Source organism: Triturus cristatus, chromosome 4_1 (assembly GCF_964204655.1).
Source record: "Triturus cristatus chromosome 4_1, aTriCri1.1, whole genome shotgun sequence".
Lineage (NCBI taxonomy): Eukaryota > Metazoa > Chordata > Amphibia > Caudata > Salamandridae > Triturus > Triturus cristatus.
Genome location: NC_140585.1, coordinates 120,319,659 through 120,344,650, shown reverse-complemented (window position 1 = coordinate 120,344,650; position 24,992 = coordinate 120,319,659). Strand labels below are relative to the sequence as shown.

The 24,992-nt window shown below is 36.5% G+C and overlaps 23 non-coding genes across 23 annotated transcripts; all 23 read left to right on the top strand.

Annotated features, from left to right (window-relative positions):
• Positions 1-64: 64 nt before the first annotated feature.
• On the top strand, positions 65-136 carry TRNAD-GUC (transfer RNA aspartic acid (anticodon GUC)). Its single transcript has one exon. It is a non-coding gene; the product is annotated as a tRNA-Asp (tRNA).
• Positions 137-764: 628 nt separating this feature from the next.
• TRNAD-GUC (transfer RNA aspartic acid (anticodon GUC)) lies at positions 765-836 on the top strand. Its single transcript has one exon. It is a non-coding gene; the product is annotated as a tRNA-Asp (tRNA).
• A 634-nt stretch (positions 837-1,470) lies between these two features.
• TRNAD-GUC (transfer RNA aspartic acid (anticodon GUC)) lies at positions 1,471-1,542 on the top strand. Its single transcript has one exon. It is a non-coding gene; the product is annotated as a tRNA-Asp (tRNA).
• A 630-nt stretch (positions 1,543-2,172) lies between these two features.
• On the top strand, positions 2,173-2,244 carry TRNAD-GUC (transfer RNA aspartic acid (anticodon GUC)). The gene has a single exon. It is a non-coding gene; the product is annotated as a tRNA-Asp (tRNA).
• Positions 2,245-2,878: 634 nt separating this feature from the next.
• Positions 2,879-2,950, top strand: TRNAD-GUC (transfer RNA aspartic acid (anticodon GUC)). Its single transcript has one exon. It is a non-coding gene; the product is annotated as a tRNA-Asp (tRNA).
• A 626-nt stretch (positions 2,951-3,576) lies between these two features.
• TRNAD-GUC (transfer RNA aspartic acid (anticodon GUC)) lies at positions 3,577-3,648 on the top strand. The gene has a single exon. It is a non-coding gene; the product is annotated as a tRNA-Asp (tRNA).
• A 654-nt stretch (positions 3,649-4,302) lies between these two features.
• TRNAD-GUC (transfer RNA aspartic acid (anticodon GUC)) lies at positions 4,303-4,374 on the top strand. The gene has a single exon. It is a non-coding gene; the product is annotated as a tRNA-Asp (tRNA).
• Positions 4,375-5,004: 630 nt separating this feature from the next.
• Positions 5,005-5,076, top strand: TRNAD-GUC (transfer RNA aspartic acid (anticodon GUC)). Its single transcript has one exon. It is a non-coding gene; the product is annotated as a tRNA-Asp (tRNA).
• A 642-nt stretch (positions 5,077-5,718) lies between these two features.
• Positions 5,719-5,790, top strand: TRNAD-GUC (transfer RNA aspartic acid (anticodon GUC)). Its single transcript has one exon. It is a non-coding gene; the product is annotated as a tRNA-Asp (tRNA).
• Positions 5,791-6,420: 630 nt separating this feature from the next.
• TRNAD-GUC (transfer RNA aspartic acid (anticodon GUC)) lies at positions 6,421-6,492 on the top strand. The gene has a single exon. It is a non-coding gene; the product is annotated as a tRNA-Asp (tRNA).
• Positions 6,493-7,122: 630 nt separating this feature from the next.
• On the top strand, positions 7,123-7,194 carry TRNAD-GUC (transfer RNA aspartic acid (anticodon GUC)). Its single transcript has one exon. It is a non-coding gene; the product is annotated as a tRNA-Asp (tRNA).
• A 636-nt stretch (positions 7,195-7,830) lies between these two features.
• Positions 7,831-7,902, top strand: TRNAD-GUC (transfer RNA aspartic acid (anticodon GUC)). Its single transcript has one exon. It is a non-coding gene; the product is annotated as a tRNA-Asp (tRNA).
• Positions 7,903-8,532: 630 nt separating this feature from the next.
• TRNAD-GUC (transfer RNA aspartic acid (anticodon GUC)) lies at positions 8,533-8,604 on the top strand. The gene has a single exon. It is a non-coding gene; the product is annotated as a tRNA-Asp (tRNA).
• Positions 8,605-9,958: 1,354 nt separating this feature from the next.
• Positions 9,959-10,030, top strand: TRNAD-GUC (transfer RNA aspartic acid (anticodon GUC)). Its single transcript has one exon. It is a non-coding gene; the product is annotated as a tRNA-Asp (tRNA).
• Positions 10,031-11,358: 1,328 nt separating this feature from the next.
• TRNAD-GUC (transfer RNA aspartic acid (anticodon GUC)) lies at positions 11,359-11,430 on the top strand. Its single transcript has one exon. It is a non-coding gene; the product is annotated as a tRNA-Asp (tRNA).
• A 1,340-nt stretch (positions 11,431-12,770) lies between these two features.
• TRNAD-GUC (transfer RNA aspartic acid (anticodon GUC)) lies at positions 12,771-12,842 on the top strand. Its single transcript has one exon. It is a non-coding gene; the product is annotated as a tRNA-Asp (tRNA).
• Positions 12,843-14,172: 1,330 nt separating this feature from the next.
• On the top strand, positions 14,173-14,244 carry TRNAD-GUC (transfer RNA aspartic acid (anticodon GUC)). Its single transcript has one exon. It is a non-coding gene; the product is annotated as a tRNA-Asp (tRNA).
• A 1,336-nt stretch (positions 14,245-15,580) lies between these two features.
• Positions 15,581-15,652, top strand: TRNAD-GUC (transfer RNA aspartic acid (anticodon GUC)). Its single transcript has one exon. It is a non-coding gene; the product is annotated as a tRNA-Asp (tRNA).
• Positions 15,653-16,282: 630 nt separating this feature from the next.
• TRNAD-GUC (transfer RNA aspartic acid (anticodon GUC)) lies at positions 16,283-16,354 on the top strand. The gene has a single exon. It is a non-coding gene; the product is annotated as a tRNA-Asp (tRNA).
• A 1,338-nt stretch (positions 16,355-17,692) lies between these two features.
• Positions 17,693-17,764, top strand: TRNAD-GUC (transfer RNA aspartic acid (anticodon GUC)). The gene has a single exon. It is a non-coding gene; the product is annotated as a tRNA-Asp (tRNA).
• Positions 17,765-18,398: 634 nt separating this feature from the next.
• On the top strand, positions 18,399-18,470 carry TRNAD-GUC (transfer RNA aspartic acid (anticodon GUC)). Its single transcript has one exon. It is a non-coding gene; the product is annotated as a tRNA-Asp (tRNA).
• A 630-nt stretch (positions 18,471-19,100) lies between these two features.
• On the top strand, positions 19,101-19,172 carry TRNAD-GUC (transfer RNA aspartic acid (anticodon GUC)). Its single transcript has one exon. It is a non-coding gene; the product is annotated as a tRNA-Asp (tRNA).
• A 3,713-nt stretch (positions 19,173-22,885) lies between these two features.
• Positions 22,886-22,957, top strand: TRNAD-GUC (transfer RNA aspartic acid (anticodon GUC)). The gene has a single exon. It is a non-coding gene; the product is annotated as a tRNA-Asp (tRNA).
• Positions 22,958-24,992: the final 2,035 nt, after the last annotated feature.

Sequence of the window (24,992 nt, the reverse complement as noted above, 5' to 3'; positions counted from 1 at the left end):
TGAATTGATTGAGGGCATGCCCTAACCTCATGGAGGTGAGCACTGTTAAACTGAAGCCAATATGTCCTCGTTAGTATAGTGGTCAGTATCCCCGCCTGTCACGCGGGAGACCGGGGTTCAATTCCCCGACGGGGAGACGATTCCTTTTATTCACACAATTAAATAAAATGATGTACTTAATAACATTGTAAACTATATTTGTCATTATCCTTGTCTATTACGATTGAGATAAACGTTGAATTCAGTGATGGCCAAATTGCTTACAGATGTGTTAACTAAAAGTCAGAATATGCTCTGAATATTTCAATCTGCACAGACCATACCATCAAAAACAATTTACATCTATAATCTAATGGAAAATGGAATGAAGCAGTGGGGAATCTTATGCTTCTGCTCAACTCTAGGGGCTAGATTTAGAAGTGGAGTGGATGCTTTTTGTTAGTAAGGACCCCTGGTGGTAAGTGGTTATAAGCTGCAAATGGTAAAGTGAGCTGATTGTATATATATATATATATATATATACATATACATAGATAGATAGAAAGATAGATAGACAGATCGATAGATAGGTATTTATTTTAATAAATCATTTCTTATTAAAGCAGATTATTTTTGGCTAGGAATTTCTGATTTGTAATCATTTATGAAAAAAGATTGCTTCTCCTAACCAAAGGAAGCAAAGCTGCCTATTACAATACTGTGAATTGATTGAGGGCATGCCCTAACCTCATGGAGGTGAGCACTGTTGAACTGAAGCCAATATGTCCTCGTTAGTATAGTGGTCAGTATCCCCGCCTGTCACGCGGGAGACCGGGGTTCAATTCCCCGACGGGGAGACGATTCCTTTTATTCACACAATTAAATAAAATGATGTACTTAATAACATTGTAAACTATATTTGTCATTATCCTTGTCTATTACGATTGAGATAAACGTTGAATTCAGTGATGGCCAAATTGCTTACAGATGTGTTAACTAAAAGTCAGAATATGCTCTGAATATTTCAATCTGTACACACCATACCATCAAAAACAATTTACATCTATAATCTAATGGAAAATGGAATGAAGCAGTGGGGAATCTTATGCTTCTGCTCAACTCTAGGGGCTAGATTTAGAAGTGGAGTGGATGCTTTTTGTTAGTAGTGACCCCTGGTGGTAAATGGTTATAAGCTGCAAATGGTAAAGTGAGCTGATTGTATATATATATATATATATATATATATATACATATGCATAGATAGATAGAAAGATAGATAGACAGATCGATAGATAGGTATTTATTTTAATCAATCATTTCTTATTAAAGCAGATTATTTTTGGCTAGGAATTTCTGATTTGTAATCATTTATGAAAAAAGATTGCTTCTCCTAACCAAAGGAAGCAAAGCTGCCTATTACAATACTGTGAATTGATTGAGGGCATGCCCTAACCTCATGGAGGTGAGCACTGTTAAACTGAAGCCAATATGTCCTCGTTAGTATAGTGGTCAGTATCCCCGCCTGTCACGCGGGAGACCGGGGTTCAATTCCCCGACGGGGAGACGATTCCTTTTATTCACACAATTAAATAAAATGATGTACTTAATAACATTGTAAACTATATTTGTCATTATCCTTGTCTATTACGATTGAGATAAACGTTGAATTCAGTGATGGCCAAATTGCTTACAGATGTGTTAACTAAAAGTCAGAATATGCTCTGAATATTTCAATCTGCACAGACCATACCATCAAAAACAATTTACATCTATAATCTAATGGAAAATGGAATGAAGCAGTGGGGAATCTTATGCTTCTGCTCAACTCTAGGGGCTAGATTTAGAAGTGGAGTGGATGCTTTTTGTTAGTAGTGACCCCTGGTGGTAAGTGGTTATAAGCTGCAAATGGTAAAGTGAGCTGATTGTATATATATATATATATATATATATACATATACATAGATAGATAGAAAGATAGATAGACAGATCGATAGATAGGTATTTATTTTAATCAATCATTTCTTATTAAAGCAGATTATTTTTGGCTAGGAATTTCTGATTTGTAATCATTTATGAAAAAAGATTGCTTCTCCTAACCAAAGGAAGCAAAGCTGCCTATTACAATACTGTGAATTGATTGAGGGCATGCCCTAACCTCATGGAGGTGAGCACTGTTGAACTGAAGCCAATATGTCCTCGTTAGTATAGTGGTCAGTATCCCCGCCTGTCACGCGGGAGACCGGGGTTCAATTCCCCGACGGGGAGACGATTCCTTTTATTCACACAATTAAATAAAATGATGTACTTAATAACATTGTAAACTATATTTGTCATTATCCTTGTCTATTACGATTGAGATAAACGTTGAATTCAGTGATGGCCAAATTGCTTACAGATGTGTTAACTAAAAGTCAGAATATGCTCTGAATATTTCAATCTGTACACACCATACCATCAAAAACAATTTACATCTATAATCTAATGGAAAATGGAATGAAGCAGTGGGGAATCTTATGCTTCTGCTCAACTCTAGGGGCTAGATTTAGAAGTGGAGTGGATGCTTTTTGTTAGTAGTGACCCCTGGTGGTAAATGGTTATAAGCTGCAAATGGTAAAGTGAGCTGATTGTATATATATATATATATATATATATATATACATATGCATAGATAGATAGAAAGATAGATAGACAGATCGATAGATAGGTATTTATTTTAATCAATCATTTCTTATTAAAGCAGATTATTTTTGGCTAGGAATTTCTGATTTGTAATCATTTATGAAAAAAGATTGCTTCTCCTAACCAAAGGAAGCAAAGCTGCCTATTACAATACTGTGAATTGATTGAGGGCATGCCCTAACCTCATGGAGGTGAGCACTGTTAAACTGAAGCCAATATGTCCTCGTTAGTATAGTGGTCAGTATCCCCGCCTGTCACGCGGGAGACCGGGGTTCAATTCCCCGACGGGGAGACGATTCCTTTTATTCACACAATTAAATAAAATGATGTACTTAATAACATTGTAAACTATATTTGTCATTATCCTTGTCTATTACGATTGAGATAAACGTTGAATTCAGTGATGGCCAAATTGCTTACAGATGTGTTAACTAAAAGTCAGAATATGCTCTGAATATTTCAATCTGCACAGACCATACCATCAAAAACAATTTACATCTATAATCTAATGGAAAATGGAATGAAGCAGTGGGGAATCTTATGCTTCTGCTCAACTCTAGGGGCTAGATTTAGAAGTGGAGTGGATGCTTTTTGTTAGTAAGGACCCCTGGTGGTAAGTGGTTATAAGCTGCAAATGGTAAAGTGAGCTGATTGTATATATATATATATATATATACATATACATGGATAGATAGAAAGATAGATAGACAGATCGATAGATAGGTATTTATTTTAATCAATCATTTCTTATTAAAGCAGATTATTTTTGGCTAGGAATTTCTGATTTGTAATCATTTATGAAAAAAGATTGCTTCTCCTAACCAAAGGAAGCAAAGCTGCCTATTACAATACTGTGAATTGATTGAGGGCATGCCCTAACCTCATGGAGGTGAGCACTGTTGAACTGAAGCCAATATGTCCTCGTTAGTATAGTGGTCAGTATCCCCGCCTGTCACGCGGGAGACCGGGGTTCAATTCCCCGACGGGGAGACGGTTCCTTTTATTCACACAATTAAATAAAATGATGTACTTAATAACATTGTAAACTATATTTGTCATTATCCTTGTCTATTACGATTGAGATAAACGTTGAATTCAGTGATGGCCAAATTGCTTACAGATGTGTTAACTAAAAGTCAGAATATGCTCTGAATATTTCAATCTGTACACACCATACCATCAAAAACAATTTACATCTATAATCTAATGGAAAATGGAATGAAGCAGTGGGGAATCTTATGCTTCTGCTCAACTCTAGGGGCTAGATTTAGAAGTGGAGTGGATGCTTTTTGTTAGTAGTGACCCCTGGTGGTAAGTGGTTATAAGCTGCAAATGGTAAAGTGAGCTGATTGTATATATATATATATATATATATATATATATATATATATATATATACATACACATAGATAGATAGATAGAAAGATAGATAGACAGATCGATAGATAGGTATTTATTTTAATCAATCATTTCTTATTAAAGCAGATTATTTTTGGCTAGGAATTTCTGATTTGTAATCATTTATGAAAAAAGATTGCTTCTCCTAACCAAAGGAAGCAAAGCTGCCTATTACAATACTGTGAATTGATTGAGGGCATGCCCTAACCTCATGGAGGTGAGCACTGTTAAACTGAAGCCAATATGTCCTCGTTAGTATAGTGGTCAGTATCCCCGCCTGTCACGCGGGAGACCGGGGTTCAATTCCCCGACGGGGAGACGATTCCTTTTATTCACACAATTAAATAAAATGATGTACTTAATAACATTGTAAACTATATTTGTCATTATCCTTGTCTATTACGATTGAGATAAACGTTGAATTCAGTGATGGCCAAATTGCTTACAGATGTGTTAACTAAAAGTCAGAATATGCTCTGAATATTTCAATCTGCACAGACCATACCATCAAAAACAATTTACATCTATAATCTAATGGAAAATGGAATGAAGCAGTGGGGAATCTTATGCTTCTGCTCAACTCTAGGGGCTAGATTTAGAAGTGGAGTGGATGCTTTTTGTTAGTAGTGACCCCTGGTGGTAAGTGGTTATAAGCTGCAAATGGTAAAGTGAGCTGATTGTATATATATATATATATATATATATACATATACATAGATAGATAGAAAGATAGATAGACAGATCGATAGATAGGTATTTATTTTAATCAATCATTTCTTATTAAAGCAGATTATTTTTGGCTAGGAATTTCTGATTTGTAATCATTTATGAAAAAAGATTGCTTCTCCTAACCAAAGGAAGCAAAGCTGCCTATTACAATACTGTGAATTGATTGAGGGCATGCCCTAACCTCATGGAGGTGAGCACTGTTGAAATGAAGCCAATATGTCCTCGTTAGTATAGTGGTCAGTATCCCCGCCTGTCACGCGGGAGACCGGGGTTCAATTCCCCGACGGGGAGACGATTCCTTTTATTCACACAATTAAATAAAATGATGTACTTAATAACATTGTAAACTATATTTGTCATTATCCTTGTCTATTACGATTGAGATAAACGTTGAATTCAGTGATGGCCAAATTGCTTACAGATGTGTTAACTAAAAGTCAGAATATGCTCTGAATATTTCAATCTGTACACACCATACCATCAAAAACAATTTACATCTATAATCTAATGGAAAATGGAATGAAGCAGTGGGGAATCTTATGCTTCTGCTCAACTCTAGGGGCTAGATTTAGAAGTGGAGTGGATGCTTTTTGTTAGTAGTGACCCCTGGTGGTAAATGGTTATAAGCTGCAAATGGTAAAGTGAGCTGATTGTATATATATATATATATATATATATATATATATATATACATATGCATAGATAGATAGAAAGATAGATAGACAGATCGATAGATAGGTATTTATTTTAATCAATCATTTCTTATTAAAGCAGATTATTTTTGGCTAGGAATTTCTGATTTGTAATCATTTATGAAAAAAGATTGCTTCTCCTAACCAAAGGAAGCAAAGCTGCCTATTACAATACTGTGAATTGATTGAGGGCATGCCCTAACCTCATGGAGGTGAGCACTGTTAAACTGAAGCCAATATGTCCTCGTTAGTATAGTGGTCAGTATCCCCGCCTGTCACGCGGGAGACCGGGGTTCAATTCCCCGACGGGGAGACGATTCCTTTTATTCACACAATTAAATAAAATGATGTACTTAATAACATTGTAAACTATATTTGTCATTATCCTTGTCTATTACGATTGAGATAAACGTTGAATTCAGTGATGGCCAAATTGCTTACAGATGTGTTAACTAAAAGTCAGAATATGCTCTGAATATTTCAATCTGCACAGACCATACCATCAAAAACAATTTACATCTATAATCTAATGGAAAATGGAATGAAGCAGTGGGGAATCTTATGCTTCTGCTCAACTCTAGGGGCTAGATTTAGAAGTGGAGTGGATGCTTTTTGTTAGTAGTGACCCCTGGTGGTAAGTGGTTATAAGCTGCAAATGGTAAAGTGAGCTGATTGTATATATATATATATATATATATATACATATACATAGATAGATAGAAAGATAGATAGACATATCGATATATAGGTATTTATTTTAATCAATCATTTCTTATTAAAGCAGATTATTTTTGGCTAGGAATTTCTGATTTGTAATCATTTATGAAAAAAGATTGCTTCTCCTAACCAAAGGAAGCAAAGCTGCCTATTACAATACTGTGAATTGATTGAGGGCATGCCCTAACCTCATGGAGGTGAGCACTGTTGAACTGAAGCCAATATGTCCTCGTTAGTATAGTGGTCAGTATCCCCGCCTGTCACGCGGGAGACCGGGGTTCAATTCCCCGACGGGGAGACGACTCCTTTTATTCACACAATTAAATAAAATGATGTACTTAATAACATTGTAAACTATATTTGTCATTATCCTTGTCTATTACGATTGAGATAAACGTTGAATTCAGTGATGGCCAAATTGCTTACAGATGTGTTAACTAAAAGTCAGAATATGCTCTGAATATTTCAATCTGCACAGACCATACCATCAAAAACAATTTACATCTATAATCTAATGGAAAATGGAATGAAGCAGTGGGGAATCTTATGCTTCTGCTCAACTCTAGGGGCTAGATTTAGAAGTGGAGTGGATGCTTTTTGTTAGTAAGGACCCCTGGTGGTAAGTGGTTATAAGCTGCAAATGGTAAAGTGAGCTGATTGTATATATATATATATATATATATATACATATACATAGATAGATAGAAAGATAGATAGACAGATCGATAGATAGGTATTTATTTTAATCAATCATTTCTTATTAAAGCAGATTATTTTTGGCTAGGAATTTCTGATTTGTAATCATTTATGAAAAAAGATTGCTTCTCCTAACCAAAGGAAGCAAAGCTGCCTATTACAATACTGTGAATTGATTGAGGGCATGCCCTAACCTCATGGAGGTGAGCACTGTTGAACTGAAGCCAATATGTCCTCGTTAGTATAGTGGTCAGTATCCCCGCCTGTCACGCGGGAGACCGGGGTTCAATTCCCCGACGGGGAGACGATTCCTTTTATTCACACAATTAAATAAAATGATGTACTTAATAACATTGTAAACTATATTTGTCATTATCCTTGTCTATTACGATTGAGATAAACGTTGAATTCAGTGATGGCCAAATTGCTTACAGATGTGTTAACTAAAAGTCAGAATATGCTCTGAATATTTCAATCTGCACAGACCATACCATCAAAAACAATTTACATCTATAATCTAATGGAAAATGGAATGAAGCAGTGGGGAATCTTATGCTTCTGCTCAACTCTAGGGGCTAGATTTAGAAGTGGAGTGGATGCTTTTTGTTAGTAGTGACCCCTGGTGGTAAATGGTTATAAGCTGCAAATGGTAAAGTGAGCTGATTGTATATATATATATATATATATATATATATATACATATGCATAGATAGATAGAAAGATAGATAGACAGATCGATAGATAGGTATTTATTTTAATCAATCATTTCTTATTAAAGCAGATTATTTTTGGCTAGGAATTTCTGATTTGTAATCATTTATGAAAAAAGATTGCTTCTCCTAACCAAAGGAAGCAAAGCTGCCTATTACAATACTGTGAATTGATTGAGGGCATGCCCTAACCTCATGGAGGTGAGCACTGTTAAACTGAAGCCAATATGTCCTCGTTAGTATAGTGGTCAGTATCCCCGCCTGTCACGCGGGAGACCGGGGTTCAATTCCCCGACGGGGAGACGATTCCTTTTATTCACACAATTAAATAAAATGATGTACTTAATAACATTGTAAACTATATTTGTCATTATCCTTGTCTATTACGATTGAGATAAACGTTGAATTCAGTGATGGCCAAATTGCTTACAGATGTGTTAACTAAAAGTCAGAATATGCTCTGAATATTTCAATCTGCACAGACCATACCATCAAAAACAATTTACATCTATAATCTAATGGAAAATGGAATGAAGCAGTGGGGAATCTTATGCTTCTGCTCAACTCTAGGGGCTAGATTTAGAAGTGGAGTGGATGCTTTTTGTTAGTAGTGACCCCTGGTGGTAAGTGGTTATAAGCTGCAAATGGTAAAGTGAGCTGATTGTATATATATATATATATATATATATACATATACATAGATAGATAGAAAGATAGATAGACATATCGATATATAGGTATTTATTTTAATCAATCATTTCTTATTAAAGCAGATTATTTTTGGCTAGGAATTTCTGATTTGTAATCATTTATGAAAAAAGATTGCTTCTCCTAACCAAAGGAAGCAAAGCTGCCTATTACAATACTGTGAATTGATTGAGGGCATGCCCTAACCTCATGGAGGTGAGCACTGTTGAACTGAAGCCAATATGTCCTCGTTAGTATAGTGGTCAGTATCCCCGCCTGTCACGCGGGAGACCGGGGTTCAATTCCCCGACGGGGAGACGACTCCTTTTATTCACACAATTAAATAAAATGATGTACTTAATAACATTGTAAACTATATTTGTCATTATCCTTGTCTATTACGATTGAGATAAACGTTGAATTCAGTGATGGCCAAATTGCTTACAGATGTGTTAACTAAAAGTCAGAATATGCTCTGAATATTTCAATCTGCACAGACCATACCATCAAAAACAATTTACATCTATAATCTAATGGAAAATGGAATGAAGCAGTGGGGAATCTTATGCTTCTGCTCAACTCTAGGGGCTAGATTTAGAAGTGGAGTGGATGCTTTTTGTTAGTAGTGACCCCTGGTGGTAAGTGGTTATAAGCTGCAAATGGTAAAGTGAGCTGATTGTATATATATATATATATATATATATATATATATATATATATATATACATACACATAGATAGATAGATAGAAAGATAGATAGACAGATCGATAGATAGGTATTTATTTTAATCAATCATTTCTTATTAAAGCAGATTATTTTTGGCTAGGAATTTCTGATTTGTAATCATTTATGAAAAAAGATTGCTTCTCCTAACCAAAGGAAGCAAAGCTGCCTATTACAATACTGTGAATTGATTGAGGGCATGCCCTAACCTCATGGAGGTGAGCACTGTTAAACTGAAGCCAATATGTCCTCGTTAGTATAGTGGTCAGTATCCCCGCCTGTCACGCGGGAGACCGGGGTTCAATTACCCGACGGGGAGACGATTCCTTTTATTCACACAATTAAATAAAATGATGTACTTAATAACATTGTAAACTATATTTGTCATTATCCTTGTCTATTACGATTGAGATAAACGTTGAATTCAGTGATGGCCAAATTGCTTACAGATGTGTTAACTAAAAGTCAGAATATGCTCTGAATATTTCAATCTGCACAGACCATACCATCAAAAACAATTTACATCTATAATCTAATGGAAAATGGAATGAAGCAGTGGGGAATCTTATGCTTCTGCTCAACTCTAGGGGCTAGATTTAGAAGTGGAGTGGATGCTTTTTGTTAGTAGTGACCCCTGGTGGTAAGTGGTTATAAGCTGCAAATGGTAAAGTGAGCTGATTGTATATATATATATATATATATATACATATACATAGATAGATAGAAAGATAGATAGACAGATCGATATATAGGTATTTATTTTAATCAATCATTTCTTATTAAAGCAGATTATTTTTGGCTAGGAATTTCTGATTTGTAATCATTTATGAAAAAAGATTGCTTCTCCTAACCAAAGGAAGCAAAGCTGCCTATTACAATACTGTGAATTGATTGAGGGCATGCCCTAACCTCATGGAGGTGAGCACTGTTGAACTGAAGCCAATATGTCCTCGTTAGTATAGTGGTCAGTATCCCCGCCTGTCACGCGGGAGACCGGGGTTCAATTCCCCGACGGGGAGACGACTCCTTTTATTCACACAATTAAATAAAATGATGTACTTAATAACATTGTAAACTATATTTGTCATTATCCTTGTCTATTACGATTGAGATAAACGTTGAATTCAGTGATGGCCAAATTGCTTACAGATGTGTTAACTAAAAGTCAGAATATGCTCTGAATATTTCAATCTGCACAGACCATACCATCAAAAACAATTTACATCTATAATCTAATGGAAAATGGAATGAAGCAGTGGGGAATCTTATGCTTCTGCTCAACTCTAGGGGCTAGATTTAGAAGTGGAGTGGATGCTTTTTGTTAGTAAGGACCCCTGGTGGTAAGTGGTTATAAGCTGCAAATGGTAAAGTGAGCTGATTGTATATATATATATATATATATATACATATACATAGATAGATAGAAAGATAGATAGACAGATCGATAGATAGGTATTTATTTTAATCAATCATTTCTTATTAAAGCAGATTATTTTTGGCTAGGAATTTCTGATTTGTAATCATTTATGAAAAAAGATTGCTTCTCCTAACCAAAGGAAGCAAAGCTGCCTATTACAATACTGTGAATTGATTGAGGGCATGCCCTAACCTCATGGAGGTGAGCACTGTTGGACTGAAGCCAATATGTCCTCGTTAGTATAGTGGTCAGTATCCCTGCCTGTCACGCGGGAGACCGGGGTTCAATTCCCCGACGGGGAGACGACTCCTTTTATTCACACAATTAAATAAAATGATGTACTTAATAACATTGTAAACTATATTTGTCATTATCCTTGTCTATTACGATTGAGATAAACGTTGAATTCAGTGATGGCCAAATTGCTTACAGATGTGTTAACTAAAAGTCAGAATATGCTCTGAATATTTCAATCTGCACAGACCATACCATCAAAAACAATTTACATCTATAATCTAATGGAAAATGGAATGAAGCAGTGGGGAATCTTATGCTTCTGCTCAACTCTAGGGGCTAGATTTAGAAGTGGAGTGGATGCTTTTTGTTAGTAGTGACCCCTGGTGGTAAGTGGTTATAAGCTGCAAATGGTAAAGTGAGCTGATTGTATATATATATATATATATATATACATATACATAGATAGATAGAAAGATAGATAGACAGATCGATATATAGGTATTTATTTTAATCAATCATTTCTTATTAAAGCAGATTATTTTTGGCTAGGAATTTCTGATTTGTAATCATTTATGAAAAAAGATTGCTTCTCCTAACCAAAGGAAGCAAAGCTGCCTATTACAATACTGTGAATTGATTGAGGGCATGCCCTAACCTCATGGAGGTGAGCACTGTTGAACTGAAGCCAATATGTCCTCGTTAGTATAGTGGTCAGTATCCCCGCCTGTCACGCGGGAGACCGGGGTTCAATTCCCCGACGGGGAGACGACTCCTTTTATTCACACAATTAAATAAAATGATGTACTTAATAACATTGTAAACTATATTTGTCATTATCCTTGTCTATTACGATTGAGATAAACGTTGAATTCAGTGATGGCCAAATTGCTTACAGATGTGTTAACTAAAAGTCAGAATATGCTCTGAATATTTCAATCTGCACAGACCATACCATCAAAAACAATTTACATCTATAATCTAATGGAAAATGGAATGAAGCAGTGGGGAATCTTATGCTTCTGCTCAACTCTAGGGGCTAGATTTAGAAGTGGAGTGGATGCTTTTTGTTAGTAAGGACCCCTGGTGGTAAGTGGTTATAAGCTGCAAATGGTAAAGTGAGCTGATTGTATATATATATATATATATATACATATACATAGATAGATAGAAAGATAGATAGACAGATCGATAGATAGGTATTTATTTTAATCAATCATTTCTTATTAAAGCAGATTATTTTTGGCTAGGAATTTCTGATTTGTAATCATTTATGAAAAAAGATTGCTTCTCCTAACCAAAGGAAGCAAAGCTGCCTATTACAATACTGTGAATTGATTGAGGGCATGCCCTAACCTCATGGAGGTGAGCACTGTTGGACTGAAGCCAATATGTCCTCGTTAGTATAGTGGTCAGTATCCCTGCCTGTCACGCGGGAGACCGGGGTTCAATTCCCCGACGGGGAGACGACTCCTTTTATTCACACAATTAAATAAAATGATGTACTTAATAACATTGTAAACTATATTTGTCATTATCCTTGTCTATTACGATTGAGATAAACGTTGAATTCAGTGATGGCCAAATTGCTTACAGATGTGTTAACTAAAAGTCAGAATATGCTCTGAATATTTCAATCTGCACAGACCATACCATCAAAAACAATTTACATCTATAATCTAATGGAAAATGGAATGAAGCAGTGGGGAATCTTATGCTTCTGCTCAACTCTAGGGGCTAGATTTAGAAGTGGAGTGGATGCTTTTTGTTAGTAGTGACCCCTGGTGGTAAGTGGTTATAAGCTGCAAATGGTAAAGTGAGCTGATTGTATATATATATATATATATATATATATATATATACATACACATAGATAGATAGATAGAAAGATAGATAGACAGATCGATAGATAGGTATTTATTTTAATCAATCATTTCTTATTAAAGCAGATTATTTTTGGCTAGGAATTTCTGATTTGTAATCATTTATGAAAAAAGATTGCTTCTCCTAACCAAAGGAAGCAAAGCTGCCTATTACAATACTGTGAATTGATTGAGGGCATGCCCTAACCTCATGGAGGTGAGCACTGTTAAACTGAAGCCAATATGTCCTCGTTAGTATAGTGGTCAGTATCCCCGCCTGTCACGCGGGAGACCGGGGTTCAATTCCCCGACGGGGAGACGATTCCTTTTATTCACACAATTAAATAAAATGATGTACTTAATAACATTGTAAACTATATTTGTCATTATCCTTGTCTATTACGATTGAGATAAACGTTGAATTCAGTGATGGCCAAATTGCTTACAGATGTGTTAACTAAAAGTCAGAATATGCTCTGAATATTTCAATCTGCACAGACCATACCATCAAAAACAATTTACATCTATAATCTAATGGAAAATGGAATGAAGCAGTGGGGAATCTTATGCTTCTGCTCAACTCTAGGGGCTAGATTTAGAAGTGGAGTGGATGCTTTTTGTTAGTAAGGACCCCTGGTGGTAAGTGGTTATAAGCTGCAAATGGTAAAGTGAGCTGATTGTATATATATATATATATATATATATACATATACATAGATAGATAGAAAGATAGATAGACAGATCGATAGATAGGTATTTATTTTAATCAATCATTTCTTATTAAAGCAGATTATTTTTGGCTAGGAATTTCTGATTTGTAATCATTTATGAAAAAAGATTGCTTCTCCTAACCAAAGGAAGCAAAGCTGCCTATTACAATACTGTGAATTGATTGAGGGCATGCCCTAACCTCATGGAGGTGAGCACCGTTGAACTGAAGCCAATATGTCCTCATTAGTATAGTGGTCAGTATCCCCGCCTGTCACGCGGGAGAACGGGGTTCAATTCCCCGACGGGGAGACGATTCCTTTTATTCACACAATTAAATAAAATGATGTACTTAATAACATTGTAAACTATATTTGTCATTATCCTTGTCTATTACGATTGAGATAAACGTTGAATTCAGTGATGGCCAAATTGCTTACAGATGTGTTAACTAAAAGTCAGAATATGCTCTGAATATTTCAATCTGCACAGACCATACCATCAAAAACAATTTACATCTATAATCTAATGGAAAATGGAATGAAGCAGTGGGGAATCTTATGCTTCTGCTCAACTCTAGGGGCTAGATTTAGAAGTGGAGTGGATGCTTTTTGTTAGTAGTGACCCCTGGTGGTAAGTGGTTATAAGCTGCAAATGGTAAAGTGAGCTGATTGTATATATATATATATATATATATACATATACATAGATAGATAGAAAGATAGATAGACAGATCGATATATAGGTATTTATTTTAATCAATCATTTCTTATTAAAGCAGATTATTTTTGGCTAGGAATTTCTGATTTGTAATCATTTATGAAAAAAGATTGCTTCTCCTAACCAAAGGAAGCAAAGCTGCCTATTACAATACTGTGAATTGATTGAGGGCATGCCCTAACCTCATGGAGGTGAGCACTGTTGAACTGAAGCCAATATGTCCTCGTTAGTATAGTGGTCAGTATTCCCGCCTGTCACGCGGGAGACCGGGGTTCAATTCCCCGACGGGGAGACGACTCCTTTTATTCACACAATTAAATAAAATGATGTACTTAATAACATTGTAAACTATATTTGTCATTATCCTTGTCTATTACGATTGAGATAAACGTTGAATTCAGTGATGGCCAAATTGCTTACAGATGTGTTAACTAAAAGTCAGAATATGCTCTGAATATTTCAATCTGCACAGACCATACCATCAAAAACAATTTACATCTATAATCTAATGGAAAATGGAATGAAGCAGTGGGGAATCTTATGCTTCTGCTCAACTCTAGGGGCTAGATTTAGAAGTGGAGTGGATGCTTTTTGTTAGTAAGGACCCCTGGTGGTAAGTGGTTATAAGCTGCAAATGGTAAAGTGAGCTGATTGTATATATATATATATATATATATATACATATACATAGATAGATAGAAAGATAGATAGACAGATCGATAGATAGGTATTTATTTTAATCAATCATTTCTTATTAAAGCAGATTATTTTTGGCTAGGAATTTCTGATTTGTAATCATTTATGAAAAAAGATTGCTTCTCCTAACCAAAGGAAGCAAAGCTGCCTATTACAATACTGTGAATTGATTGAGGGCATGCCCTAACCTCATGGAGGTGAGCACCGTTGAACTGAAGCCAATATGTCCTCGTTAGTATAGTGGTCAGTATCCCCGCCTGTCACGCGGAAGAACGGGGTTCAATTCCCCGACGGGGAGACGATTCCTTTTATTCACACAATTAAATAAAATGATGTACTTAATAACATTGTAAACTATATTTGTCATTATCCTTGTCTATTACGATTGAGATAAACGTTGAATTCAGTGATGGCCAAATTGCTTACAGATGTGTTAACTAAAAGTCAGAATATGCTCTGAATATTTCAATCTGCACACACCATACCATCAAAAACAATTTACATCCATAATCTAATGGAAAATGGAATGAAGCAGTGGGGAATCTTATGCTTCTGCTCAACTCTAGGGGCTAGATTTAGAAGTGGAGTGGATGCTTTTTGTTAGTAAGGACCCCTGGTGGTAAGTGGTTATAAGCTGCAAATGGTAAAGTGAGCTGATTGTATATATATATATATATATATATATATATACATATGCATAGATAGATAGAAAGATAGATAGACAGATCGATAGATAGGTATTTATTTTAATCAATCATTTCTTATTAAAGCAGATTATTTTTGGCTAGGAATTTCTGATTTGTAATCATTTATGAAAAAAGATTGCTTCTCCTAACCAAAGGAAGCAAAGCTGCCTATTACAATACTGTGAATTGATTGAGGGCATGCCCTAACCTCATGAAGGTGAGCACTGTTAAACTGAAGCCAATATGTCCTCGTTAGTATAGTGGTCAGTATCCCCGCCTGTCACGCGGGAGACCGGGGTTCAATTCCCCGACGGGGAGACGATTCCTTTTATTCACACAATTAAATAAAATGATGTACTTAATAACATTGTAAACTATATTTGTCATTATCCTTGTCTATTACGATTGAGATAAACGTTGAATTCAGTGATGGCCAAATTGCTTACAGATGTGTTAACTAAAAGTCAGAATATGCTCTGAATATTTCAATCTGCACAGACCATACCATCAAAAACAATTTACATCTATAATCTAATGGAAAATGGAATGAAGCAGTGGGGAATCTTATGCTTCTGCTCAACTCTAGGGGCTAGATTTAGAAGTGGAGTGGATGCTTTTTGTTAGTAGTGACCCCTGGTGGTAAGTGGTTATAAGCTGCAAATGGTAAAGTGAGCTGATTGTATATATATATATATATATATATATACATATACATAGATAGATAGAAAGATAGATAGACAGATCGATATATAGGTATTTATTTTAATCAATCATTTCTTATTAAAGCAGATTATTTTTGGCTAGGAATTTCTGATTTGTAATCATTTATGAAAAAAGATTGCTTCTCCTAACCAAAGGAAGCAAAGCTGCCTATTACAATACTGTGAATTAATTGAGGGCATGCCCTAACCTCATGGAGGTGAGCACTGTTGAACTGAAGCCAATATGTCCTCGTTAGTATAGTGGTCAGTATCCCCGCCTGTCACGCGGGAGACCGGGGTTCAATTCCCCGACGGGGAGACGACTCCTTTTATTCACACAATTAAATAAAATGATGTACTTAATAACATTGTAAACTATATTTGTCATTATCCTTGTCTATTACGATTGAGATAAACGTTGAATTCAGTGATGGCCAAATTGCTTACAGATGTGTTAACTAAAAGTCAGAATATGCTCTGAATATTTCAATCTGCACAGACCATACCATCAAAAACAATTTACATCTATAATCTAATGGAAAATGGAATGAAGCAGTGGGGAATCTTATGCTTCTGCTCAACTCTAGGGGCTAGATTTAGAAGTGGAGTGGATGCTTTTTGTTAGTAAGGACCCCTGGTGGTAAGTGGTTATAAGCTGCAAATGGTAAAGTGAGCTGATTGTATATATATATATATATATATATATACATATACATAGATAGATAGAAAGATAGATAGACAGATCGATAGATAGGTATTTATTTTAATCAATCATTTCTTATTAAAGCAGATTATTTTTGGCTAGGAATTTCTGATTTGTAATCATTTATGAAAAAAGATTGCTTCTCCTAACCAAAGGAAGCAAAGCTGCCTATTACAATACTGTGAATTGATTGAGGGCATGCCCTAACCTCATGGAGGTGAGCACCGTTGAACTGAAGCCAATATGTCCTCGTTAGTATAGTGGTCAGTATCCCCGCCTGTCACGCGGGAGAACGGGGTTCAATTCCCCGACGGGGAGACGATTCCTTTTATTCACACAATTAAATAAAATGATGTACTTAATAACATTGTAAACTATATTTGTCATTATCCTTGTCTATTACGATTGAGATAAACGTTGAATTCAGTGATGGCCAAATTGCTTACAGATGTGTTAACTAAAAGTCAGAATATGCTCTGAATATTTCAATCTGCACACACCATACCATCAAAAACAATTTACATCTATAATCTAATGGAAAATGGAATGAAGCAGTGGGGAATCTTATGCTTCTGCTCAACTCTAGGGGCTAGATTTAGAAGTGGAGTGGATGCTTTTTGTTAGTAAGGACCCCTGGTGGTAAGTGGTTATAAGCTGCAAATGGTAAAGTGAGCTGATTGTATATATATATATATATATATATATATATATACATATACATAGATAGATAGAAAGATAGATAGACAGATCGATAGATAGGTATTTATTTTAATCAATCATTTCTTATTAAAGCAGATTATTTTTGGCTAGGAATTTCTGATTTGTAATCATTTATGAAAAAAGATTGCTTCTCCTAACCAAAGGAAGCAAAGCTGCCTATTACAATACTGTGAATTGATTGAGGGCATGCCCTAACCTCATGGAGGTGAGCACTGTTGAACTGAAGCCAATATGTCCTCGTTAGTATAGTGGTCAGTATCCCCGCCTGTCACGCGGGAGACCGGGGTTCAATTCCCCGACGGGGAGACGATTCCTTTTATTCACACAATTAAATAAAATGATGTACTTAATAACATTGTAAACTATATTTGTCATTATCCTTGTCTATTACGATTGAGATAAACGTTGAATTCAGTGATGGCCAAATTGCTTACAGATGTGTTAACTAAAAGTCAGAATATGCTCTGAATATTTCAATCTGTACACACCATACCATCAAAAACAATTTACATCTATAATCTAATGGAAAATGGAATGAAGCAGTGGGGAATCTTATGCTTCTGCTCAACTCTAGGGGCTAGATTTAGAAGTGGAGTGGATGCTTTTTGTTAGTAGTGACCCCTGGTGGTAAATGGTTATAAGCTGCAAATGGTAAAGTGAGCTGATTGTATATATATATATATATATATATATATATACATATGCATAGATAGATAGAAAGATAGATAGACAGATCGATAGATAGGTATTTATTTTAATCAATCATTTCTTATTAAAGCAGATTATTTTTGGCTAGGAATTTCTGATTTGTAATCATTTATGAAAAAAGATTGCTTCTCCTAACCAAAGGAAGCAAAGCTGCCTATTACAATACTGTGAATTGATTGAGGGCATGCCCTAACCTCATGAAGGTGAGCACTGTTAAACTGAAGCCAATATGTCCTCGTTAGTATAGTGGTCAGTATCCCCGCCTGTCACGCGGGAGACCGGGGTTCAATTCCCCGACGGGGAGACGATTCCTTTTATTCACACAATTAAATAAAATGATGTACTTAATAACATTGTAAACTATATTTGTCATTATCCTTGTCTATTACGATTGAGATAAACGTTGAATTCAGTGATGGCCAAATTGCTTACAGATGTGTTAACTAAAAGTCAGAATATGCTCTGAATATTTCAATCTGCACAGACCATACCATCAAAAACAATTTACATCTATAATCTAATGGAAAATGGAATGAAGCAGTGGGGAATCTTATGCTTCTGCTCAACTCTAGGGGCTAGATTTAGAAGTGGAGTGGATGCTTTTTGTTAGTAGTGACCCCTGGTGGTAAGTGGTTATAAGCTGCAAATGGTAAAGTGAGCTGATTGTATATATATATATATATATATATATACATATACATAGATAGATAGAAAGATAGATAGACAGATCGATATATAGGTATTTATTTTAATCAATCATTTCTTATTAAAGCAGATTATTTTTGGCTAGGAATTTCTGATTTGTAATCATTTATGAAAAAAGATTGCTTCTCCTAACCAAAGGAAGCAAAGCTGCCTATTACAATACTGTGAATTGATTGAGGGCATGCCCTAACCTCATGGAGGTGAGCACTGTTGAACTGAAGCCAATATGTCCTCGTTAGTATAGTGGTCAGTACCCCCGCCTGTCACGCGGGAGACCGGGGTTCAATTCCCCGACGGGGAGACGACTCCTTTTATTCACACAATTAAATAAAATGATGTACTTAATAACATTGTAAACTATATTTGTCATTATCCTTGTCTATTACGATTGAGATAAACGTTGAATTCAGTGATGGCCAAATTGCTTACAGATGTGTTAACTAAAAGTCAGAATATGCTCTGAATATTTCAATCTGCACAGACCATACCATCAAAAACAATTTACATCTATAATCTAATGGAAAATGGAATGAAGCAGTGGGGAATCTTATGCTTCTGCTCAACTCTAGGGGCTAGATTTAGAAGTGGAGTGGATGCTTTTTGTTAGTAAGGACCCCTGGTGGTAAGTGGTTATAAGCTGCAAATGGTAAAGTGAGCTGATTGTATATATATATATATATATATATACATATACATAGATAGATAGAAAGATAGATAGACAGATCGATAGATAGGTATTTATTTTAATCAATCATTTCTTATTAAAGCAGATTATTTTTGGCTAGGAATTTCTGATTTGTAATCATTTATGAAAAAAGATTGCTTCTCCTAACCAAAGGAAGCAAAGCTGCTGTTATAACCTGTTGTGTTGTGTGCATCTTCCTCATTGCTACTCTGTCCCTTGCTGCTCAGCCATGAATGATGTCACTTGGAATGTTGAGTGTGTGGGACTGGAGGAGATGGCAGTTGGATGAGATGGGCTGAGCAGCAGGGAGGCTGCTCCTGGTGGGGCTTTACAGGGGCTTTACTGGGGCCTAGCTGAGGCCTTACATGAGATCTACATGGACTTTATGGCTAACCAATAAACCTACAATCTGTTCTACGTAACCTGTCTACGAGACATCTTTGATTATTACACTGGCGACGATTTGGAGGAACCAACGCGTGTGCTACTTCAATGGATTATGGTTAATGAAGCTTAAAGGATTTTCATGAGAAAGGAACTTCAAGAGAAATTTCAAGTGTAAGGAACTTCAAGAGGAATTGCGTATTTTGAGGAAGCTGACACTCAAGAGCCCCACCAGTGACCACTCCATCGGTCGCCCTAATATGTGAGTGCCAGTTCCTTTTGAATTTTCTAAAGTAACTTTGCCCAGCTGTTCTTGCTCAAGTAGTCTCTGATTTGCAAGCATTGGCAGCAGCTATGCTAAAGTTGGGAACTGTTTGCTCCGGATGTAGCAGTGACGTAAACTGACACCCTTGTGAGAAGTTACGTTTGGGAAAAATAATAAGCAGAGGCTACTATTTCTTTTAAGCCGGTGAAGAGAGGCTGCTGAGGTGAATGCTGACAATGTGAGCCTCGACGCTCCAGAGAAAAGGGAGCAACGCGTTCTGGAGGAAATCGGCACCATACACGAACTTCAGTGCAAGTCTGAGTGCCCTGTTAATATTGCTTGTGGCATGTGAGGCTGTTGTGTTGTTTAAAGAGGGCACTAAATGGACCCTGTCTGACATTTCAAAGGAATTAGCAGCTGCGATGTGTGCTTGGGAATTGGCAACAGTGAACTGTGTTCTGGAGAAAACCGAAATGTTGGATGACTTGCAGTACAGTAGACTTTCTCCCATTTTGTGTGTCAGGAGGATCTTTGGGTGACCATTGTGGAATTATTTCTGCCCTTATGCCATCACTGAGGTACTGTATATTGGATTTTGACCTTCTTTGTTTTTTTCCGCCGCGCATGAAATTTGGCAGTTTAACTGTTATTTTGTTTTATAAAAACAGTGCGCGAGCCGGCTATTGCGCTTAATTCTTACCTGCTTCAACTGTCTCGAGGAGCAGCTCCGTGGCCATTGTGATGGAGCTTAGCTGCTTCTATGGCGTTCATAGATGTGTCCAGCATTAACGTGCCGTGAGCCACTCGGTGTGACGATGATGACGTGCCGCCATTTTATGATTGGAACATGCTTTCATGCAGTTTCCAGCTGCCAACCTTTTTTTTTTTTTTTTTGCCAGTTTCAATAAAGACAATGGGAACGTCGCGCTATCCTCTTTCAGCCTACATTCCTGACAGTGAGCGTGTGGAAGTTTCAATTGGCCATCCTCCTACTTCAAAGTATGTACAGCGTGCAAAGGTTCGTTAGCTGTGCTCGGAAGCATGTGAATTTATTTGCCTCACGTTTAGGTATCTTCAACCACAAATTGTGTGATCCTGGGCACATTCGAGATTCTTTTGGTATTTGGGGAGGTCTTCATGGACATTTTACAGTTTGACTGCTGTGTCCACTTTTGAAAATACACTGCATTATCTCAGGTACTTTCTTTTTGTCTTTGTGCATGTAAGTATGCAGTGCACAGTTGGGGAGCTGCTACTAGTTCATCACTTGCATTGGAACACTTAGAACTTTAACTATGGACTTGTTTACATGGTTATGCATCCTGGTGACTTTGACTTCTGGCGTATGGGAGTTCCACTTAACCATCGGGTGAGAGGTCGCTCACCGGCGTTGTGCAGTTTAAGTGTTTTACAGTTATAGTATTAGTATCTCTATTTTAGTCCTATATTCACTCTATTTTACAGTGTATTGTTTTCTGGGGGTAGGCAATGCCCAAGTCCTGGATCATAGGGAGGTGAGTTCCCCTATTTTGGTCTTGCTTAATTTAATTTCTTTGGGAGGTGTTTTCCCCTATAGGGAGGTGTTTTTCCCCTATTGCAGTGTTTTGAGTTCTATAGGGAGGTGTTTTTCCCTATTGCGATGTTCAGCGTGTCATTGGGAGGTGTTTTCCCCTATAGGGAGGTGTTTTCCCCTATTACAGTATTTGGAGTTTCATAGGGAGGTGCGTTTCCCTATTTCAATGTTCTATGTGTCTAAGGGAGGTGTTTTCCCCTATAGGGAGGTGTTTTCCCCTATTACAGTATTTGGAGTTTCATAGGGAGGTGCATTTCCCTATTTCAATGTTCTATGTGTCTAAGGGAGGTGTTTTCCCCTATAGGGAGGTGTTTTCCCCTATTACAGTATTTGGAGTTTCATAGGGAGGTGCGTTTCCCTATTTCAATGTTCTGTGTGTCTAAGGGAGGTGTTTTCCCCTATAGGGAGGTGTTTTCCCCTATTACAGTATTTGGAGTTTCATAGGGAGGTGCGTTCCCCTATTACAATGTTCTGTGTGTCTAAGGGAGGTGCATTCCTCTATGGGGTGGTGTGTTTACCCTATTATTGTTAATTTGTTGGTGGTGTCTATCCAACTAATTAGTTTCCCTAGGGAGGGGGATGGGGTTCATTATTCTTTTTGCTATTGTGATTTTCTTGCATGTATTTTCTGATTTACTTGCATAATGTGTTTTCTTTATGTTGCGGTGCTATTTTGGTGTTATCTTGTTTTGATGTATCTTTATTCTTTTTACTTTGCTTTCGTAAGGAAGGGAGATGTGTTATAACCTGTTGTGTTGTGTGCATCTTCCTCATTGCTACTCTGTCCCTTGCTGCTCAGCCATGAATGATGTCACTTGGAATGTTGAGTGTGTGGGACTGGAGGAGATGGCAGTTGGATGAGATGGGCTGAGCAGCAGGGAGGCTGCTCCTGGTGGGGCTTTACAGGGGCTTTACTGGGGCCTAGCTGAGGCCTTACATGAGATCTACATGGACTTTATGGCTAACCAATAAACCTACAATCTGTTCTACGTAACCTGTCTACGAGACATCTTTGATTATTACACCTGCCTATTACAATACTGTGAATTGATTGAGGGCATGCCCTAACCTCATGGAGGTGAGCACTATTGAACTGAAGCCAATATGTCCTCGTTAGTATAGTGGTCAGTATCCCCGCCTGTCACGCGGGAGACCGGGGTTCAATTCCCCGACGGGGAGACGATTCCTTTTATTCACACAATTAAATAAAATGATGTACTTAATAACATTGTAAACTATATTTGTCATTATCCTTGTCTATTACGATTGAGATAAACGTTGAATTCAGTGATGGCCAAATTGCTTACAGATGTGTTAACTAAAAGTCAGAATATGCTCTGAATATTTCAATCTGCACAGACCATACCATCAAAAACAATTTACATCTATAATCTAATGGAAAATGGAATGAAGCAGTGGGGAATCTTATGCTTCTGCTCAACTCTAGGGGCTAGATTTAGAAGTGGAGTGGATGCTTTTTGTTAGTAAGGACCCCTGGTGGTAAGTGGTTATAAGCTGCAAATGGTAAAGTGAGCTGATTGTATATATATATATATATATATATATATATACATATACATAGATAGATAGAAAGATAGATAGACAGATCGATAGATAGGTATTTATTTTAATCAATCATTTCTTATTAAAGCAGATTATTTTTGGCTAGGAATTTCTGATTTGTAATCATTTATGAAAAAAGATTGCTTCTCCTAACCAAAGGAAGCAAAGCTGCCTATTACAATACTGTGAATTGATTGAGGGCATGCCCTAACCTCATGGAGGTGAGCACCGTTGAACTGAAGCCAATATGTCCTCATTAGTATAGTGGTCAGTATCCCCGCCTGTCACGCGGGAGAACGGGGTTCAATTCCCCGACGGGGAGACGATTCCTTTTATTCACACAATTAAATAAAATGATGTACTTAATAACATTGTAAACTATATTTGTCATTATCCTTGTCTATTACGATTGAGATAAACGTTGAATTCAGTGATGGCCAAATTGCTTACAGATGTGTTAACTAAAAGTCAGAATATGCTCTGAATATTTCAATCTGCACAGACCATACCATCAAAAACAATTTACATCTATAATCTAATGGAAAATGGAATGAAGCAGTGGGGAATCTTATGCTTCTGCTCAACTCTAGGGGCTAGATTTAGAAGTGGAGTGGATGCTTTTTGTTAGTAGTGACCCCTGGTGGTAAGTGGTTATAAGCTGCAAATGGTAAAGTGAGCTGATTGTATATATATATATATATATATATACATATACATAGATAGATAGAAAGATAGATAGACAGATCGATATATAGGTATTTATTTTAATCAATCATTTCTTATTAAAGCAGATTATTTTTGGCTAGGAATTTCTGATTTGTAATCATTTATGAAAAAAGATTGCTTCTCCTAACCAAAGGAAGCAAAGCTGCCTATTACAATACTGTGAATTGATTGAGGGCATGCCCTAACCTCATGGAGGTGAGCACCGTTGAACTGAAGCCAATATGTCCTCGTTAGTATAGTGGTCAGTATCCCCGCCTGTCACGCGGGAGAACGGGGTTCAATTCCCCGACGGGGAGACGATTCCTTTTATTCACACAATTAAATAAAATGATGTACTTAATAACATTGTAAACTATATTTGTCATTATCCTTGTCTATTACGATTGAGATAAACGTTGAATTCAGTGATGGCCAAATTGCTTACAGATGTGTTAACTAAAAGTCAGAATATGCTCTGAATATTTCAATCTGCACACACCATACCATCAAAAACAATTTACATCTATAATCTAATGGAAAATGGAATGAAGCAGTGGGGAATCTTATGCTTCTGCTCAACTCTAGGGGCTAGATTTAGAAGTGGAGTGGATGCTTTTTGTTAGTAAGGACCCCTGGTGGTAAGTGGTTATAAGCTGCAAATGGTAAAGTGAGCTGATTGTATATATATATATATATATATATATATATATATATATACATATACATAGATAGATAGAAAGATAGATAGACAGATCGATAGATAGGTATTTATTTTAATCAATCATTTCTTATTAAAGCAGATTATTTTTGGCTAGGAATTTCTGATTTGTAATCATTTATGAAAAAAGATTGCTTCTCCTAACCAAAGGAAGCAAAGCTGCCTATTACAATACTGTGAATTGATTGAGGGCATGCCCTAACCTCATGGAGGTGAGCACTGTTGAAC